At 47.5% G+C, this 8,228-nt stretch overlaps 1 pseudogene; it reads right to left on the reverse strand.

The window, feature by feature from the left end:
• Positions 1-7,135: 7,135 nt before the first annotated feature.
• On the reverse strand, positions 7,136-7,980 carry LOC128598351 (BAG family molecular chaperone regulator 3-like; annotated as a pseudogene).
• Between the last annotated feature and the right edge of the window lie 248 nt (positions 7,981-8,228).

Here is an 8,228-nt window from a genome sequence, read left to right on the forward strand (position 1 = left end):
ACTGTGCTTTCATATGGAATCCTGTTTAACTTTTGAGGATTCACCATGCTGTGGTTATGTGTTAAGGATTTCTGAGCTAATAGATGAAAGGGGTGTGCTATCCTAAGGAGTGTAAAGTGGGTTTTCCTTGAGGTTTTACTCTGCAGTGCTCTAATGATGAGCGCTGTTGAGCATCTTTTCATGAGCTTATTGGGAATATGCATATCACCTCTGGAGAAATATCTCTTCAGGTCATTTGACTGTTGTTTAACTGGGTTATTTGTTTTATTGTTGTTGATGTATAGGCGTTCTCTACAAAATCCAGATGTGAACCCCTAATCAGGTAAAGGAAGTGCAGGTATTTTCTCCCATGTCATAGGTTGTCTTTGATCTCTTGCACCCTTTGATACTCAGGGATTTTAGATTCTTTTTCTTCTTTTTCATTTTCAGACAGTCTCACTTTGTCACCCTGGGTAGAGGGACATGGCATCCATAGCTCACAGCAACCTCTAACTTCTGGGCTCAAGTGATCCTCTCCCCTCAGTTCCCAAGTAGCTGGGACTACAGGCAAGAGCCACAATGTTCAGCTACTTTTAGGGACAGGGTCCTTTACTTAGCCTGGGCTTGAACTCCTGTGCTCAAGCAATTCATCTATCTCAGCCTCCCAGAGTGCCAGAATTAGAGGGTGAGCCTCTGCACCCAGTCCAACATTTACCTTTTGATGTGGTCCTTTTTACCTAGTGTCAATATGTACAATATGTAACCTGTGCTTTTGGTATTATAGGCAAAATGTCAATGCCAGATCCATTGCCCTCAAGCTTTCCTCTTGTGGTTTCTTCTGGGAGTTTCATAGTTATAGCACTTAACATTTAAGTCCTCAATTCACTATGAGTTAATTCATTTGTATGGTTTCATGTCAGGATCCATCTTCAGCCCCCCATTTGTAGATGTCCAGTCATCCCAGTCCCATTCGCTGAAGAGACTGTCCCTTCCCCACTGGGTGCACAAGGCACCCTTGTAAAATCATTTAACCATACAGGAGCAGGTTGATTTCTAGGCTCAGTGTTCTCTCCCATTGCTCTCTAAGTCTGCCCCTGCCAGTACCACCCTGTTTTGAAATCAGGAGCTTGTAATGAGTTCTGAAAACAGGAAGTATAAGACCTCCAACTTTGTATTTTTCAAGATTGTTTTCTTTGGGGTCACTTGAGATTCCATATACCTGAACCTTTCCTAATTTTGCTTTGGTTTTTATAGTACTTTTAGGGAATCTTCAGTGTTTTCTACATATGAGATCACGTCATTTGCAAACTGATTACTTTACACCTTCTTTTTCTATTCAAGTACCTTTTCTTTCTTTCTCTTATCTAATTGTTCTTTCAGTTATTGGTGTCTCCACATTACATGTGTCTGAAACATCCACTCATAATAGCCTTAAATCAAGCACAAGACACAAACAGTACTAGGCTTTATCACTGTCCATGTATTTGCCTTTACCAGACATCTTTATTTCTTCATCAAGCTTTGGGTTCCTGTCTAGTGTCCTTTCTTTTCAAAAGAAGGACTCCTTCCATTGTAGGGCAGGGCTGCTGGTGCTGACCTTTTGGATAGCTGACAAATGTCTTAATTTCTTCCTCATTTTTGAAACACAGTTTCTCAGATGTTGGACTCTTGGCAGACAGACCTTTTTTCCCCCCATGACTTTGAAAATTTCAACCCATTGATATCCTGACTCCAAGGTTTTTCATGACAAATCTTATCTCAATCACGTGGAAAAATGATGAGACTCATCTTCCAGCAGCTCACTAGATGTTAATAAGGGACCTTGTTGTGCATCACACACCCCAGAATATTTCTGTATAGTATCATGATGGCAGCTATTTGTAGCATCCTTCCAACACTAATTCAAATTTAAAGAAATAGAAATTGAATATCTCCCATATAGACAGTATAAAGTCTCTAAAAACCTAGTTATTATAGGTTTTCAAACTATAAATGAGAAGGCCATGGATATGTGGTACGGGTTTTAATTTCTAATAAAAATTATCAATCTCTATAACCCATGTAAACAAGAAACACTTGTTTCTCTTTGAAGACGAAAATGCTTTTGTGCCTACGTAAGGGGAAAAAACCCTACCCTGTGTTATCCCCAGCCCTGATTGGTCCATTTCCCCCTGCCTCTGACCTCATAGAGAGCCATTGAGGCTGAAACCTATATAAGCCCCTGTCTGGGCTTGGGTCTTTGGTCGTTACAGCCCAGGAAGCTTCTTTCGGTGACCTGTGGACTTGACCTCCAGATAGCGTGTTTCCCTGATCGTAGTTCTTGCAGTTATCCCAGTGAGTAGTTTAGCATAGTGTACATAGTCTTCTTAGCGTAGTGTTATTTGTTTTGTTAGCGTAAGTTCACATATTATTTTTATCCTAGTTAGCTTTCATTGCTAGTGTTAGCCTATTTAGTGCCCCAGTTAGTATAGTTTGTTAGTGTTTTTAGCATAGTGAGTATAGTTGTTTTTCATTAGTTATTTACTGTAGCTTATATAGCGTAGTGGTAGCGTAGTCAGGCTCCCCATGGAGCCTGGGGCGTCCTCCGTGTCTCTGGACAAGGAGGTCCTCCAGGACTACGAGTTCTTAAGGACCCTTGGCCAGGGCGGCTTCGCTGAGGTGAAGCTCGCCCGGCACCGTGGAACTGGCACTGAGGTGGCGGTGAAGATCCTCAACAAACGCTTTATCGAGGGCCTCATGTCTGTGTCTTCAGAGATTGAGATCATGCAGAGACTGGACCATCCCCACATTCTCAAACTGCTGGAGGTCAGAGAGGGTAAGGAAAATATCTACCTCATAATAGAACATGCAGGTGGTGGTGACCTCTGTGACAGAGTAATGACATCTGGTCAGATGGAGGAGGGGGAGGCCCGAGCCATATTCTTGCAGCTACTGAAAGCCATGGAGTACCTTCACCAAGAGGGCATCGTGCACAGGGACCTGAAGCTTGAGAACATATTATTGGATTCCGAAAACAACGTCAAACTCGCTGACTTCGGCAGTGCTGCAACCTTCAGCGAAGGTAAGACCTTCACAGACTTATGTGGGACCCCCATGTATTTGGCCCCTGAAGTTTTCCTGGGCCCGAACTACAAGGGACCAGAGGCAGACATCTGGAGCCTTGGGGTCATCCTCTATTCGATGGCATCCGGGCTCTTCCCATTTAAAGGACGGGACCTCGATGAACTGCAAACGTCTATCTTAAGAGGCACCTATAGAACACCTGCTTTCATTACCCCCAAATTAAAATCATTTATCCACAAGATCCTAACCCTCGACCCCAGCAAGAGACCCACCCTCCGCCAGATGATGGACGACCCCTGGCTCCAGTCTCCCCAAGACAGCATGAGGTCACACAGGGCAATGGTGGACATGCTACCAGAGGCTGTCACCCCACTGGAGGCCTTCACCCCACTGGAGGCCTTCACCCCACTGGAGGACTTCACCCCACTGGAGACTGCCATCCCACCGGAGGCTGCCACCCAACCGGAGGCTGCCACCTCACCGGAGGCCGCCACCCCACCGGAGGCTGCCACCGCATCAGAGGCCTCCACCCCACTGGAGGCCGCCACCCCACTGGAGGCTTCCACCCCACTGGAGGCCTCCCTCCCATCGGTGGCTACCACTTCACAGGAGACTGCCTCCTTACCAGAGGCGGCAACCCCACTGGAGGCTTCCACCCCACCGGAGGCTTCCACCGCACCAGAGGCCTCCATCCCATCGGTGGCCACCACCTCACAGGAGACTGCCACACCACTGGAAGCCTCCATCCCATCAGTGGCCACCACCTCACAGGAGACTGCCACCCCACCGGAGGCCTCCACCCCACCAGAGGCCCCCATCTCATCGGTGGCCACCACCCCACAGGAGGCCACCACCCCACCGGAGGCCGACACGCCACCAGAGCCCTCCATCCCATCGGTGGCCACCACCCCACAGGAGGTCACCACCCCACAGGAGGCCACCGCCCCACAGGAGGTCACCACCCCACAAGAGGCCACCACCCCACCAGAGGCCTCCATCCCATCAGTGGCCACCACCGCACAGGAGGCCGCCACCCCAGAGGAGGCCACCACCCCACCGGAGACCTACATCCCATCAGTGGCCACCACCCCACAGGAGTCCACCACCCGACCGGAGGCTGCCATCTCACCGGAGACCACCACCACCCTGGAGGCCACCACCCTATTGGAGGCTGCCAACCCACCTGAGGCTGCCACCCCACTGCAGGCTGCCACCTCACCACAGGGGGACACCCTATCAGAGACCTCCTCCCCACTGATTCACCGTCCCCGTTGCACCCCCCAGCCTGGCCCCGTGTCCTCTCCCTCCAGCACCAGCCACCTGAGAGGAGGCCTGGCTGGAGACACAGGAACTGAGGGAAGTCCCCAACAGAACTATTCCCTTCCAGCTGGGCAGGTAGTGGAGGACGAACCCACTGAAGCGGGCCAGGGCCGGCGGGGGTGCGCTAGAAGGATTTTGAACTTTTTTTGCAAAATGTTCTGTCTCCCATCGGCTCAAAAGAAGCACCGCAGGAACAAGGTGGTGCCTGGGACCAGCCAGCGGACTTGAGGTCGAGACCAGGAGGCGAGTGTGGGGCGTCCAAGCCCCGCTTCCTCCTTTCATTTCTTATTGGATTTTCAATAAAGAGATTGAAATTGTATCTTTTACTGTGTGTACATGTATGGGGAACAAGGTGAAGTTCAAGTGTGTGTGGAAAGCTAACACCCTCATCCCCGCAGGCAGATGCAGCATGCTGTCACTGATGTGTTGCTGCTGAAAAGCTGACCTCATAGAACATTTGTGACACGGGGGTGAGAGGTACAGGGAGGGATTGGGGTATGTGTGTGGGGGAGTGTTTGTCACAGGGAACAAAGTGTTCAGACAGGATGAAGAAACCATGACATCCATTGCACAGCAGGGTGACAAGGTTAAGGAGAATGTAGGGCACATTTCATAAGACCTGAGAGTCCACTTCAAATGTCTCCTTGGAGGGCAAGAAGGCTCTGAGCTCCCGGGATCCTGAAACAAGGTGTGGGAGGTCCGCCAGGGCAGGACTCCCAACTGGGTGGGGAGCCAGACAAGCAGCCTGAGGCCTGCAGAGGCCTGACCACAGTGGAGCCAGCTGAAGCATGTCCTGGAATCCCCCACTCCCACCCCCCGAACAGCTGGAACAACCATGGAGCCCAGACTGTGACTCTGGGCACTTGTCTCCTCACTGCCCTTCTCTGCCTTTTCTTCCATGGTTGTGGGTGGTGGGGCAGGAGGGTGCTTAGTCATCTCCTGCTTCTTCCAGATCCATATAAATACATCTCACTCCAGAAGGCTGAGTCCTGGGCATTTTGCTGTTTGGGGTCCTCCCTGCACAGCTGGGGCTGTGCACCCCCAGTGCAGACAGCCTGGAGCACAGTAGTCTTTGGAGTTAATGAGAAACACTCAGTGGAAAGGGGCCGTGAGGGAACTACCAAGGTCACCCAACAGCAGCACAGCAATCTCTGGGCCGTGTGCAGGGCAGAGAGGCACACACCTTGCATGGCCTCCCCACACTGAAGGGCGTCAGTGACCTGGCTGGAGTCCCCAAAGTGCCCTAGGGGTCCACTTGTCCCGCTGTGTTTTCTGACTGAATAGTGTGTCACTGACACTTTCCTCTGTGATCTTCTCTCCTTTCATAACAGTAGCATGGGTGGGTCCCTCTAAGAGGCCTGAGCCATGTGTTGCCTTTCGTTCCCCCAAAAAACCATTCCTCTGTGTTTAGTCCTTTCTTTGAAAAAACACATTTCACATGGATAGCCTTTTTTTTTTTTTTTTTGGTTACCTCTTTATATACATATTTTTTAAATCCATACATTGAATCAACTTTGAAAAAACGTCTAACTTACATAGAATTACACACATATTCCCTCACTAAGAACATATTTCATGCCTTTTTCACAAAATATCCTCCTCCCTGGTTCACACCATATGCAGAACCACGTGCTTCCAGAGTTCTACACTTTTCATCACCAGTAACTTTAAACTGTGGTGAAAACCCTAAGAAAGGACATTCTGAATTGTCCTTTACAGAGATAGGTACTTGTAATAAAATAGCTTAAACATTAGCGTAGGCCCAGGAGATGTTAGCCTCCATAAAAATACATTTGCTAATAGAAATCAAGGATGCTGTTGAAAGCCTGTGTATGATCTTTTGCTTTCTTTAGAAATGAAGATAATGCTAATCACTTCTGTCTTCCCTTAACTGAGTTGTTTGAACCTAATATGCTGACTTAGCACAAATAAGGCTAATGAGCTGAGGGCAAGATTTTGATATTACAAAGCATCTACCTATCAAATAAACTGCTTGGGGAAATGTATCAACTTGAAATTATTTTGGGTTATCTGTGGATTCAAGCTCTATCTATATTCCTGTAACCTGTGGTTGATAAATTCGTGTGTTCAACAAATATTTATTGAGCACCCATTATATGCTTGGACTCAGGTATGTAGAATCCTAGGAACATAGAGGTGAATGAAACAGACATGGTCTTTTTAAGGTTTTCTGTTTACTTTTAAAGATGGGCATTCAATGAATAATTACACAAACCTTTTGTTACAAGTTTGTCAAGTGAAATAGTAGATGAAAAGAGAATGTTTAGAGCATTTTTTTAAGTTATAGTATTACTTCATTTTCCTATTTCTAAATGTAGCATTAAAATCATCCAACATACAGATATTCCTATGGCTCCTTACACATTGTACTCTATCTAAAGCTGGGTATTCTAATTTTGAGATGAAGGAAATCATCTCCTTAAATGGCAACATTTCTGAAAAGTAAGTTTTATATTCATGTGGTGGGAAATCAACTTCCCATCTACCCCATCAAAAAAATTCCTTCAGTCCACAGCTAAGGGAAGATAGGTCACACCCACGGCTAACATGGGGTGCCCATGCAGAGAGGGCCCCAAAACAACAAGCAATGGGGTTTAACTTCCGAAACAAGCGAATTCTTTATTTGTACAGAATAATACAGAAGAAAAGCATTATTTTCCTTTTAGCCCTTTTATTAGTGTTTTGGCTCCACCCAAGTTACCATGTACCAAGCTACAAATAATAGAAACCAACCAACTTAACATCCCTGAAATGCATGCAACTGACTCCCTAAAGCACACATCAGTTCTAAGCCTCTGAGTCTGACTGGCACTGGGCAGAGACTATGGTGCTGCTGGGTCACCAGCTGTGTCTGTCGTGCTGCTGGAGTTTGAAGTTGCTGCTGCTTTGGCTTCTGGCTGTGGGGTTTCCATCTGGGCACCTTCTCCATTGCCAGCACTTTTCTCCCTCTTGTCTGCTGCCATCTCTATAATCGCCTGCAGTGGCTGATCGGTTTCAAGGTTGCTGGGCTGGAGTTCATAAACCTGAACTTGACCTGGGACATCAATTGCTTTCTGTTTGAGTTTTTCCAAGATGGTCTGAACCTTCCTGACACCATCTCTCCTGGCTTGATGCTCATCAGCTCGTCCTTCAGGGTCCACAGAATCCGGGACCAGCAGCTCTTTGTTCAGATACTCTTCGATCATCAGGTCTTTTTGACAGTCTTCCTGCCTTCAAAGTTGTCTGCCGCCTGCTCTAGCCCTTGCACCTTCTCCGGGATGGCTTCTACTTTCAGCACACATGGATGTTTCAGGAGGGCCTCAGCTTCTGCTGGTTTTGAGGGTGTAGCTTCTGCAGGGGCAGGGCTGGGGGCTGGCTTCTCTTCTGCATCCACATTCTTGGGGAAAGAGGGGACAGAAGAAGGGCCAGGGCTAGGAGGAGCACAAGCGACTGGAACAGAAGGAAGCTTCACTTCCACCTTCTCAGCGGGAGGTGGGGGCTTCTGGGAAGCAGGTTTGGAATCTGCCTCCTATGGATCACTTGAATCGGGATGTGTCCAGGATGGAGATTTGGTCCAGCTGGGCCTGGTTTCTTTTCAGGTAGTTTTAGTGTCTTCATGCAATAGAAGCTAATTCAAGTGGCTAGAGAGATAGTTAGGAGAAGGGCCCCCTCTGTATTTTCCAGGATAGCATACATTCCATATGCCCTTTACTAGCAGAGTCTAGAAAAATGTGCAGACATTGTATCTTTTTTATTTATATGTATCCAATTTATTATTCTGTGACCTAAGAAATCAGGCATTCACACTAGGAAGACCTACGAAATTCAACACATGAGCATCTTTGTCAATACATACAACTCAGATG

Source organism: Nycticebus coucang, chromosome 11 (assembly GCF_027406575.1).
Source record: "Nycticebus coucang isolate mNycCou1 chromosome 11, mNycCou1.pri, whole genome shotgun sequence".
In the NCBI taxonomy this organism is placed as follows: Eukaryota; Metazoa; Chordata; class Mammalia; order Primates; family Lorisidae; genus Nycticebus; species Nycticebus coucang.